Source organism: Petaurus breviceps, unplaced genomic scaffold (assembly GCF_028583685.1).
Source record: "Petaurus breviceps papuanus isolate PSGF00001 unplaced genomic scaffold, PetGlider_PUasm1.0 179, whole genome shotgun sequence".
In the NCBI taxonomy this organism is placed as follows: domain Eukaryota; kingdom Metazoa; phylum Chordata; class Mammalia; order Diprotodontia; family Petauridae; genus Petaurus; species Petaurus breviceps.
This window is the reverse complement of record NW_027185779.1, coordinates 2,417,389-2,430,004: the sequence shown is the minus strand read 5'-3', so window position 1 is coordinate 2,430,004 and position 12,616 is coordinate 2,417,389.

The following is a 12,616-nucleotide window of genomic DNA, read 5'->3' as shown; positions in this document are numbered from 1 at the left end:
ACAACATCTCTTTTGCTTGTCCCTAGATTTACATCCTTAATACATTTCTGTACATCTTCAGTGGTTTCTGCATCATATACACCATTCTCCACAAATCTGTCCAATCTAAAATCATTTTGTTCTACCTGCTCCTAGAAGAGCAATCTTGCTTTCATCTCTATATCTCGTTCCAACCAGAACCATAAGTAAAATGAGGTAACCAGGGCTTTTCCCCAGGATACTGAAATTTGGAAGGTTATGATGGCACCTGAACTCCTTAACTTGAACAGTTAAAAACAACTTTGAATAGCACCTAGTTAGCAAGAATAATTATTAAAATAAGAAGCTACAAGATGACTTCCTTTCCCCACCCTCATCCATTCCAGGTTAGTTTCTTCCTAGCCCATCCTCATTCCACTTCCTCCTCCATCATCAGTCTTCCCATAAGCACCCTGGCAGTATCTCAAGGGTCTTTATCCATAAGGGCAAGTGTCCCTCCTCCAAGGTCCCAGCAGAGCCTTTTTCTATTCTCTCCCCTCCACCTCAGCTGCTTGCTCTGAGCACCAGCATTACTGGCTTTGTTTCTGCCTCCATCCTTACAGCTCCCACTTTACAGCTACTGACTCCCTATTGCTCTTCCTATTCAAAACTCATCTCTGTATTCAACTACCCCCAAAATCCTTTGCTGAATAAGGAGCAATGAGACTATTCATGTTTCCAGAGAAAAACATCTGTCTCTCTACTACATCCTCTGAATTATCTAAAAGAAAGAGAAAACATATAAAGAGATGAGGTGATGAATGTTTGTGTGTCCCATCTTTTTAACCATGTAACATTCCTTGAAGGTAGAATTCATGTCTGGATATTTTAAACATTAGCACAGAATAGCTGTTCAAACAGAGGATAAATATTCTGTAATAACCTCAAGAATAATAGTAATAAGTATGATATGAATTTAAAAAGTAAAACCATTTAGGAACAGCTTAAAAGAGTGAATATCTTATACAAATGAGGTACAAGAGGAAGAAGTGATGCACAGGAATTAGATGGGGGAGAAGGGCTAATAATTCTGAAAACCTACTTTCATTGGGAATGGGTATAAAAGGGAACAATACATATATACTTAAAAGAGTATAAAAGTCTTCTAAATTTAGAAGAATTAAAATGGTAGGGGCACGTGGGGGAGAGGACAAGGGAGGGATCTTTAGAGGGGAGGGGAAGGGAATAGGTAAATAAGGGTATAGAACAGTATTTAGATTTATGGGAATGGGAGGATAGGGGAGGAATCCTTGGAGGGGGGTAGGCAAGTCATAGGAGGGCAAGGTACTGGGTACAAGTAAAGTACAGGAGGCTAGAGGTTGGAGGAACCAAGGAAAGTCTTCTGGAAGAGAGGGTACTGAGATCTAAAGGAGGCTTCAGATTCTGAATGAGAGAACATTTCAAGGCATCGGCAAGAGCCTTTGCAAAAACACAAAAACAGAGGATGGTGTGTCAAGTGTGAGGAACAGAGAAAGAGGGTAGGATAGCTAGATTGTAGAGTATTTTAAGAAAGAGCAGAATGTAAGAGGACTGGAAGGGGGGAAAGAGGCCAGCCTGGGGGTGGGGAAGTGCCAAGTGATTTTTACAGGAAGGAAACAGGAGATATGCATATACATAAAAACAAAAATCAGGAGTAGGTTTGGGAAAGTATAGGTCTATATGTTGTGTATATATACATACATACATGTATATTATATACATATAGCTATGGAAAAATATATCTAAACTTTATTGTGGCCTTCTGGGGGGGGGTTGAGGAGAGGGGAAAAAAGAACAAAGCAAAAAAAGTGCACAGCATAAAACAAAAGAAAACTCACAAGGAGGCAAAGAAAAGATGGACAATTCTCAACACAAGTATTATTTATCATATAGGCTTTCTTGAAATGAAAATTTATTGTTACATATTTTGAATCCTCCCTTATGTTCTGCTATGCACATGACATGCTTTTCCCCCCTAACTTTGTAGTTAAGTTCCAATATTTAAGTTTATCATATGTTTTTGTTTCATTTCTCTATTCTCTATTTATGTTCTGGTATTTGAGGCTAAAATAAAATTTAAAAAATAATAATAGTAATCTAGACCAGAATGAAAGAGTATTCTAAAGATGTTAGTGTTCTGATGTTTCTTATGCTTTTGACAGCCTCTGTGTCAAATACTGTTTAACATCTCTATTGAATATGGAGACACTGTCATTTTCTGTAATAAAGTCACAAAATACAGGATATCTGAAGAGTTAGGTACCTAACTTAGCATTGCCTGCATCTGTTCTGTCCCCAACATTTAACAGATTTGTATCCCTTTTCTAGCCTCCTCTGGAGGAGGAGTGCAATTGGGGGAGGAAATCAAGAAGAGAAAGAGGAAAGAATGATCTCCCCCTTTCTTTGATCATGCAGTGGTAGAATGTGGGAAAGTTCATATAGATCTGGCAAATGAAACAGATGGATATAACATAGCTTTCTCCCCCTCCCCCAACTCAATTATAGAATTTGGATTAATCAGCTCTGGAAGCAGGAATTTTGACCAGAGGCCTTCTTAAACACACACACACACACACACACACACGTTCCCATTTCCAGCCCCTTCCTTCAATGGCAAGCAACAGTTTCCTTCTTAAAAAATGGTTGAAGGCCATCCAAGCTTCCCAATATCTCTGTACCTGTTCTCTTCAGAACTGTGGGCCCTGCTCCTTGTCAGTTCCACACAAAGAAGCATAGCCAATTCGAAAAGGAAGACGGCAGCTCAGGTCATTAGAAAGAGCTGCCAAAAAGAGCTCAGAAAATGAAGAATTCATTACGGCTATCAAAACAAGATCCTGAAGGAGGCTAGTTCGATTTCCAGCCTTTCTCCAGGCCAACATACCCAAGGCTTTGTCTTTGATAAAAGATGAGGTGAATTCTAAGAATGTTTGCGATTATGCTTCAGAAACCTCCTGCTTCTCTTGGAATTTAGCAGATACGGGGAGAGGAAGTCAATGAGGAAGGTGACTTTTCATTTCTCATAGGCATTAGTTGTCTGTCAGGCATGCATGGCTACATACCCTCATTAGTGGGTGGTAGAAAGAATGCTGTACAAAGTTTAAAAACCTGCATTCAAATCCAGACTCCACCATGATAATCACTAGTCATCATCAGATTCAAAACTAGAAGAATTTTGAGAGTTCAGTCTAATTCTCTCATGTTACAGATGAGAAAACTAGAACCCAAAGATGCACAGCAAATGGGCCCCAGTCCTGCCAACTGTCCCCCAACTCCAAATCTCCAGAGTTCTTGCCATTTTACCATGTTACCTCTCTGGTTGGAGATCTGTAGGTAAGTCATTTAACCTCCTGAATGTCAATGTCTTCATCTGCAAAATGGGCATCATAATATTCAACTATCTACCTCACAGGGTTGTGGTGAAAATCGAACAAAACAGTCATGTAGAAAGTAATTTGAAAATCATCAGGCATAATATGAAATATATCCAAAGGCATAGTGTACCTAGTTCCTATAACAAAAAGTGGGCAACATTTTTGTTCATGTTTCAGAGATAAATTCAAATTCAATACCTACTTACTAAATGTCTATACCATGCAGAATGCTATGCTTAGTGCTAGAAGAGATACAAAATGTATATATAAAATACTTGCCCTGCCCTGAAGGAACTTATATTTGAATCAAAAGTATTTTTAAAATATACTGAAATTCATTCTACACATTGCCTCCTCTGGCATTTTGTTTTAATCCTGGATGCTTAAATCTTTGCCCAGACTTCAGAGAAAACCATGAAAATTGGAGACCTTGGAGATGGTTCACTGGTAGGCAATAGTTCACTGACTCATTAACATGCTCCATGTGAAAGTGAAAACTGGAAGAAAAGGGGAATATTTTTTTGTTGCTGATCTCCCCCCATGAGGCTGTAGATGACACATACATAAGGAAAATGGAATTTGAAAACCAAGAGGCATGCTATTTTTTTTAATCGCTTCTTATAAATGTTTTAAGAAAATGCATCTGTGTCAACATCATAAAAATAATTTCACAACTTACTGGTTTTCTTCTTCAAGTCTTGGAGAAGCACTAACTACTTTAACTCTTCTAGAACTGTTGTACAGGCAAGGAAGTTTCCCAACTGTCATCTGTACATGGTTTCTTTTGGTAAAAATAAACAAATACTCCATCTCTAGACATTACCATTCCTCACCAACCTCTGTATACTATCTAAGGCTCAGTTCTCAGTAATAATTATCTGCATAATTCAAGGGGAAAAAAAGATTTTAAGAGCAACTTCTGCCCAAATTATGTGTATAATCAAGGCAAGCAGGTAGGCAGATCTCACACACACACACACACACACACAATTACAGATTTAAAGCAAAAAGAGAAATTATTGTTGTTCATTGTTGTTTTTTGTCCTTCATTCTCAAAGAGTACCAATGACATCAGAAAAGTGATGTCTGGACTTGCAAGCCAACTGGATTTAGATGAGCGGAGCTGGGCAGTGTCATCAGCCTCACTCTCCTCTACTCATCTGAGTCCAATGGCAAGACATACATAGGTCAGGATGACCAGCAATGGCCCTGTAAAAGAGAAATTAGAGGTCATTTCGTTCAGCCCCCTCATTTTATGCATCAGAAAACTAAGACCTATAGCAGCTAAGTAACTTCAATTCAATTCAGTAAACATTTATTAAGCACCTACTATATACTAGACACTATGTGACTTGCCCAAGGTTACTCCAAAAATAAGTGCAAGGAGTGGGGCTTTAGAGGCAGTGTAGAGCAAGGGAAACTCTACCGCAGAGAGCACAACATCAATGGGCTGGCCACATTGTTCAATGTCAAACGTTTGCTTGCCTAAAAGACTATATTATGGAAAATTCACAGATGTGTTCCATGGTGGTCAGAAGAAGCTATATACAAGGACACTTTCAAGGTCTCTCTAAAGAACTCTGGAATTGATTGTAAGACATGGGAGATGCTAGAAAAGGACTGTCCAGCATACCTGCATCAAAGAAGATGCTGTGCTCTATGTGCAAAGTAGAATTGCAGTAGCTCAGAAGAAACATGAGATGTGAAAATTTAGAGACATCTCTACTCCAAATGCTCATGTGCATTGTTTGTGCCTGACCATTGTTTGTGGCAGAGTCTTCCAAGCTCCTATTGGTCTGATCAGTCACAGTCAGACACACTGTAACTTGACTGTAACATAGTGATGTCATCTTGGTCCTCTTCCAGAACAAAGGACAACAACCCATCAACCAAGACTGAGGGAATCGGGGTTAGATTTGGAGGACCATGAGGTTAAGTCTTAGTTGTACTACTTACCTTGGACAAATTACCTCTCTGACTTTATTGTGAAATCCTCATTTTGAAGAAGTTGAAATAAAAATCCTCTAAAATCCCTTTGAAATATAAATCTATGATGTTGGGAATTTGACAGGTTAAACAGGGGGAGGAATGACCTCTCAGTGAGAATCTACAGGTGCCTGGATTAACAAGAGTTGTTAACAATCTATTTACCTCCTGCTGATACCCTGTTGTTATAATTTGGAACCAAGATAATCTTCATCATCTACCCTGAGTCATCTGATTAACGTCTTCCCTACATCCATGTATCTAGTGCGACCACAATCCTGTTCAAATCCCAATTTGTCAGTGGAAGCCTTTGAGCAGTTGTGCTAAATTACCTGATGCCTAGGTCTCTACAAGCAGAGAAGCAACATTTATGCTAAGACTCTCGCCATCCATTACTCAATGTAATGCTAAAATCTTACCAAGTGTAGGAGTTCTTAACTTGGGGTTCATCGACCCTCACGTGTACAATGAATTAGGATGGATAAAAAATTACACCTTTCTTTTCCCCAGCCTCCCATTAAAATCTAGCATTTCCATTAATTATTTAAAACCATAATTCTGAGAAAGGGTTCATAGGTTTCATATTCTTCCCTGACATATAAATAAAGTTAATTCCTGATGTTATCCATTTTACGTATGAAGAAACTGAAGGTTTGGAGGTAAAGTGACTTACTATTTCTCACCTATTGCTTGGACTAGAACTCAAGTATCTTGACCTCTAGTCCAATGAAGGCTCTTTACATACCACTATGCCTTCTGTACTACATAATTAAAGCTTAATAAAACATGCCCTGTCCCACTCCCGGTGTCTATAATATAACAATTTTGTTATGATCAGATGAGCCATCCTCATTATGGGACACCTCTATGGGACACCCAACTTCTCAGGTTACACTCCAATCAAAAGAATGCTTTAGATGTAGTCTCAAGGAACAACCCTGTTCCTCCCTCTACTGCTCTGGAAAGGTTACAAGGTCCTACCAGCATTGCTGAATTTGAGTTTTTATTAAGGTATTCCCTGGTATATCTGATCCTGCTGAAGATTGTTACCAGGCCAGGCTAATAATGGAGAAGAGAGAACTCTCAAGTCTTAGGGGATATAATTCTGAGTTCAAGTCAAGTCAAGTCAAGAAACATTGTTTAGTGCCTTCTATATTCCAGGCACTGTGCTTAGAGCTGGTTCCATCAATCTCCTGTGGGGACTCAAGATCCCCACTGAAGAATGTAAGAACTGAAAACAATAAACAGTACCTTCTACCCTTGCTCTAAATCAAAAGATCTAGGATCATCTGGAAGCCTCCAGAACTTTGGAGGCAGGAATATAGAATGGAGGCAGGGAGATAGATAAAATGAGGAGAATTGGATTAAAAGGCTTTTGAGATCTCTTGTAGCTCTTATTCTGTGATCATATAATCCTATGATTTCTAGGACAGAATATCATATACAACTGTCAGACTCAGTTCCCATATTGGATTTATTTGGCTCTAATTGTTTTTTCTGGACAATGGAGAGCGCTCATCCTGAAAGGGGAGAGGGTAAGACGAGAAATGACTATAATGCAGGGGTGTGCTGGAATCAGCCCAAACTGGGTCTCAAGAGCTGATTCTTAAATTTTCAGTGTGAGCATCTACACCTAGAAATTCACAAATGCGACAAATCAGGGCTTGATTTCTCATTTTGTTAATCATCTAGAATATTTAAAAGTGATGGGAAAAGGTTAATAATGCTGATTCAACTTTAAAGTGTGTCCTGGGTTTTCAGTATATTGCTCAATTTGATGGATAAAAGGAGTCAATAAATGAATTTTTTAAAAGATTTGGTGGGAGAGACATTCACAAAACATTAAAAAAGGAAGTTTTCAGGAGATAACCATACACACACACAAACACATACACATACACACATACACAACACTTTAAAAACTTCTGGGTTTCCCTTGCATACTCATTGCTTGGTCAGGTACAATGCCACCAAGGATCACCTGATGATATGGAATGGTATAACTAATATTGCTGCAATTATTGGTAAGATACTTTCTAATTACTCCAAAAAAAAGCCTTGAAGTTGCAGGGTGGGGGGTTCTTTCTTCCAGGAGTTTTTATTTGGTCATACAAAAAGCACCTTTAGACTAAGGATGAAACATGCTATCCACCTCCAAGAGAAAGAACTAATACTATCTGAATACAGATTGAAACATGTTATTTTTCCACTTTCCTTCCCTCCTTTCTTTCTTGCTTCCTTTATTTCTTTCATTCATTCTTTTTAAAAATATGGGTCTTCTTATACAAAATGACTAACGTGGAAATGTTTTACATGATTGTACATGTGTAGACTATATTGGATTGCTTAATGTCTCAGAAAGGAGGAAGTGAAGAAAGGAGGGAGGGTTAGAATTTGGAATTTAAAACTTAAAAAAAACATTTAAAATGTTCTAACATGTAACTGGGGAAAAAATGTTTTTTAAAAATTTAAGTGCCTTTATACCATGCAATGCCAGCCATTCTTGGTTGCTGTTGTCCTTCTTAGTTGTAATTACGGTAGCCCTCTGGTCTTTGATGAAGGCTGGGTTTTTTTTATATGAATACAGAAAGCTTTGTTTAAACCTAAACCAAACAATCTCATAAGATAAATGCAGCTCATTTATTCTGGATAGCCATCTAAAAGTTTACAAAGAAAAAGCTCTTCTTGATATGGACAAACTATGAATAAGAGCTCTCAACTAACTACCCCTAACCTAGGACCTGTAGTGAGTCACTAAAATGTGTTCAGTAAACATTTATCACAAATTACCATAGTCCCAACAATTTATCTATAAGGTCAGTTCTCTTTTTCTGCAGTGGTACAGAGGGAAGGAGGGAGAATTTGGAGTCAAACATTCTCCAAAATTTGACTTCCAGCTCTGCTATGTCTACCTATGTGATCTTGGGAAAATGATTTAATTCCTCTAGATCTCATTTTCCTCATCTATAAACACAAGGGATTGGACAAGATGACTTTTAAGATCCCTTGTAGCTCTCAACTTATAAACTACTAAATAAATACAGACAGATCTCTCTTAAAGATTTTATATCTAAGACCAGGGACAAGAAAAGGGCCAGCACTTAAACTGACGTTGGACTCTTTAAACAAAGGAGAGGGAAGCATTCAAGGCTTTGGATAATGGAACTGTTTTCAAGGCAAAGGGATAATGACATTTGGCATTTATGGTATACTTTTCTCCTAACAATTTCGAGATTGTTATTATATATTCTAACAAATTTTACAAATCTAACAAGGAGAAAGGTCTATAGCAAATCAAAATTAAAAAAAAAAGTTGAGGCACAGAGAAGTGAATCCTTTAGTTCAGTGTTCTCAAATAAATCACCAGTGTTGAGTAATATAACTGATAGAATACTGAATTTGGAGAACTGAACTTGGAGTCACAGGACCTGAGTTCAAATCCAGATCCTGATACTTTCTGCCTCTGTAATCATAGGTAAGTCTTAAACTTCTGTTGGCCTCAGTTTACTTATTCATAAAATGAACAGGTTGGACTAGATGATTTTTAAGGTCCCTTTCAATTCTAAATATATGATTCTCAGGTCCAGACCAGGATCCTGGTCTCTAGATAATTGAGATATCAGGCTTTAGCTGCCATGCTCCTATCACTGACAGTATCCTATTCTATCAATGGCCTTACATCAATAAGAACATTTTTCTCTTTTAAAATCACTATAAAATATGTTTCATTTCTTAATTATTTCAAGAAAATGAAGGCATTCACCATGATGGACTAGTTTCTTGCCACTTGTTACTATACTGTATTTACCAAAGAAAATTGTTTGTCTAGTTCTATCTAAAATAACAGAAAGTTTCCAAAAAACACAGATGAACCAAATGAGCACAAATTAATTGAATAGCATTAAATAGAGTATGTATGCTCCAGAGCCTCCTGGAACAAGAATTTCTGATATTCCTCTGGTAGGTCCATTTACCAATGATGCAGCACAGAAAACAGCAGTGGTATGAAACTCAAACAGAAATGGGATACATAAGGACTCCTGTGGACTGCCTGGTGACTTAATAAATAACATATTAATATTATCTGCTTATTATACTTTTATTTATTTTGTTAAATATGTCCCAATTATGTTTTAATCTACTTCTGGCTGATCTCGGAAGTGCTGGACAAAGGAGAACCTCAGGACCTAATTTGTTTGAAACATCTGGTGTACAAGGATAGAATGCCAACCTTGGAGTCAAGTCTTCAGTACAAGACTTGCCTCAGACACACATTGCTGTCATCTACCACCTATGTGACCTTGAAGGAGTCATTTAACTTCCCTGGGCCTCAGTTTAGGTCCCCTCCAACTCTCAACACTGATTCTAGTTTCTGGTAGTGGAACCATGGACAAATCACTTATCCTCTTAGTACACCAGGCAACTCTGGTGAATATGAAATTACAAATGAGTTGCCAATGTGCATCAGTAGAGTAAGTTTCCACACTGGGAGTTCCTTACACCAATGAAACCATAAGTGTAAATCTAAACTAATTCTAATTAGTTCTCATATAAGAAATTGCTAGAAAAAATAGATCTTACATTTATGTGTTTTGTAGTGTACAAAGGATTTTAACCTACATTGATATTTACATAACTATTATATTATCAGTGTGGATATTCCCTTCATTAGCATAAATGACAACTCATTCTCATCCTTTGTGATTCCTACCCATGTCTTCCTAATACAGTATGAGATACTATAATATCAGCACATTTCCCATTCTTTTATATAAATATACATCAAATTCATCCCTACCTAAGTGGTTCAGAACTATACCTTTTTTGCATAATTGATAGCATATTTTCAATAACATTGAGTTATAAAGTTCACCTCTCTGTGCCTCAACTTTTAAAAACATTTTTACTTGCTGTTTACCCATCTCCCTGGGCTATTGTGAAATAAAACTAAAAATTTCCTTGGAGGAGTATCCTGGAACTGCTAATGGCACCTCTACAAGTTATCTTTTAGTTACTGAAAATTATTCAGCGGTATAATACAGTGGAAATAGAGCTAACTCTAGCATCAGAGGACTTGGGTTCAAATCCTGCCTCTGAGACTTACTCTTTGGGCTATGTTTGGCAAGTGACAACCATCCTGGGGTGCAATTTCCTCAATGGGGGGGGGGTGGATTAAATGGCCTCTAAGGTCTCTTCCAGCTCCAGACCTATGATTCTAAACCATACCCTCAATACTAGTAATCTCTAGGTAAGGACTACCAGGGAGAGATCCTCAAATAAGCACTGAAGATATTTTAAGAGAAAAAAAAAGGGTCCTAGGACCAGCTTTTTCTGGAGAGAGGTGGTAAACGTACAGAGCTTTGCAGTCTCCAGTCTGATAGGCACAAACCCAAGTGTTCTAGCAGTGGTAAAAGTCATAGGCCTTTCCCATGCTCACCCTGGCAATTAGCTGCTCCTGAAATTCAAAAATCAACAAAAATTCAGATTAACTGGTATTGGATACAGAAGAGTTTACAGGGCCATTCCACAAAAAATAAATAATGAGTAATTTCGTATCTTTTTGCTTCTTGTGTTACCAAGCATATAAATGAGTACAGACACCAACAGTAACTACAGGCATATTGGCAGACTCTTGTCTTCTCTCTCCCTCCAACATTAAAGGGAAAGAGAAGGAAGCCAATCGATCTGTAGGCCTTGAGATGCTGGAACAGGTCATATTCTCACGAGGATTTTTCACAGGTCGATATAAGATGGGGACTTAGCCCAAGGAAGAACAAATGTTACAATAAAAGTTTCAGGAAAATACAGAACCATCTTGAATTGAAAGAGCTACTGTATGAGATTAAAAATAAACCAATCCAATGACTTTTCAGACTTCCAAGCCAATACCTCCCCCTGAAATGTGTTTATACCACAACCAATATTTCTTTGTTTTTTTTTTTTTCTGAACAGAACATATGAAACCAGACTGAGATTTTGAGAAAGGAAGTTTAATAATACAGTAAGAGTTGGAGTATCATCCAGGAAAAGTGTACTGTAAAAATGTTTTGAATATTAATTTACCTCAGGTCACTTTAGAGTTGTAAATACTTGCATTATAGTGAGGTAGACAAAAACAAAAATCTCCATTAGACAGAATTTAAATTTTGTAATATTATTTAAGGAAATGATAACATTATGTAAGAATGAAATATCTGATTAATGCGTAACTTTGTACAACTCAAATATAAACTTTAAAAATATTAGAAATTATAACATTTCGAGTGCATATAATGTTTTGTACATTAAAATGAAATGTATGCCGTTCATTTCCTTTTTGCACTTTCAGGCTGCTTAAATAAACAAATATATACAGTCTTAACATGAACAACAGTGCATCCAAAGCAAATGTGCATTTTAAATTATTGCTCCTGGCCAAGTCTTTTTTTTTTTAGTTAGTATTTTATATTATTATTTTTATTATTATTATTCCCGTCTTTTCTTCGCCAGTTTATAGTTCTGTGAACCAGACAAGCTAACAGGGTTGGACTGAGAGAGAGCAAAACTACACGGGTGGGAAAAAACCCAGACCTTGTTTTCCCTTAGCTGTTCTCTAGGTTGAAGAAATTTCAAAAGTCAAGGTTGGGAAGCAAATAAGCCCTGTGGCTTATTCTAAGACAATGGTTACAAATAATACTGGTGTAGGCAGGGGCGGGGAGGAGGGAGTTCATTTTTTTGCTCTGAAACTAAGGAATTAAATAGTACCGTACCCAATTTCCCCGCATTATGAAGACTCTTGATTCTACCACCATCACCCACTGTCCCATTCCCCTCCCCATGTTCAATGTAACACTCTGCTCTTTTCACAGTTTTTCATTACTAAGTTTTAAAAACATAGCCTAACTGGTAATTACAATCTGAAACAATTCTTTTGGGGGTGCCCTAGGCGATTTCTGGCCGGTAATCTTTCAGGAATGTCAGAGAGAAAAAGGAAGAAATTTTTCAGATAAACTTCAGAGACAACCATTTCTATACTCTTGGATCCTTTCTCTCTGATTCTCTTTTCACTCCTTTTCTCTTCTTGTAGCAAGACTAGACTCTCCCATCTTGTTCTGAGTCGGTGGGTTATTACCACCACCTCCCCCCCCCCCATTCTACCGTCTCTCATATAGTTCTCTCCTCTCTCTCTCTCTCTCTCTCTCTCTCTCTCTTTTCCCTCTCTTCTTCCCCTTCCTCCCCCTTCCTTCTCCCTTCCTTCTCCCCTCCTCTCCTCTCCCTTCTCC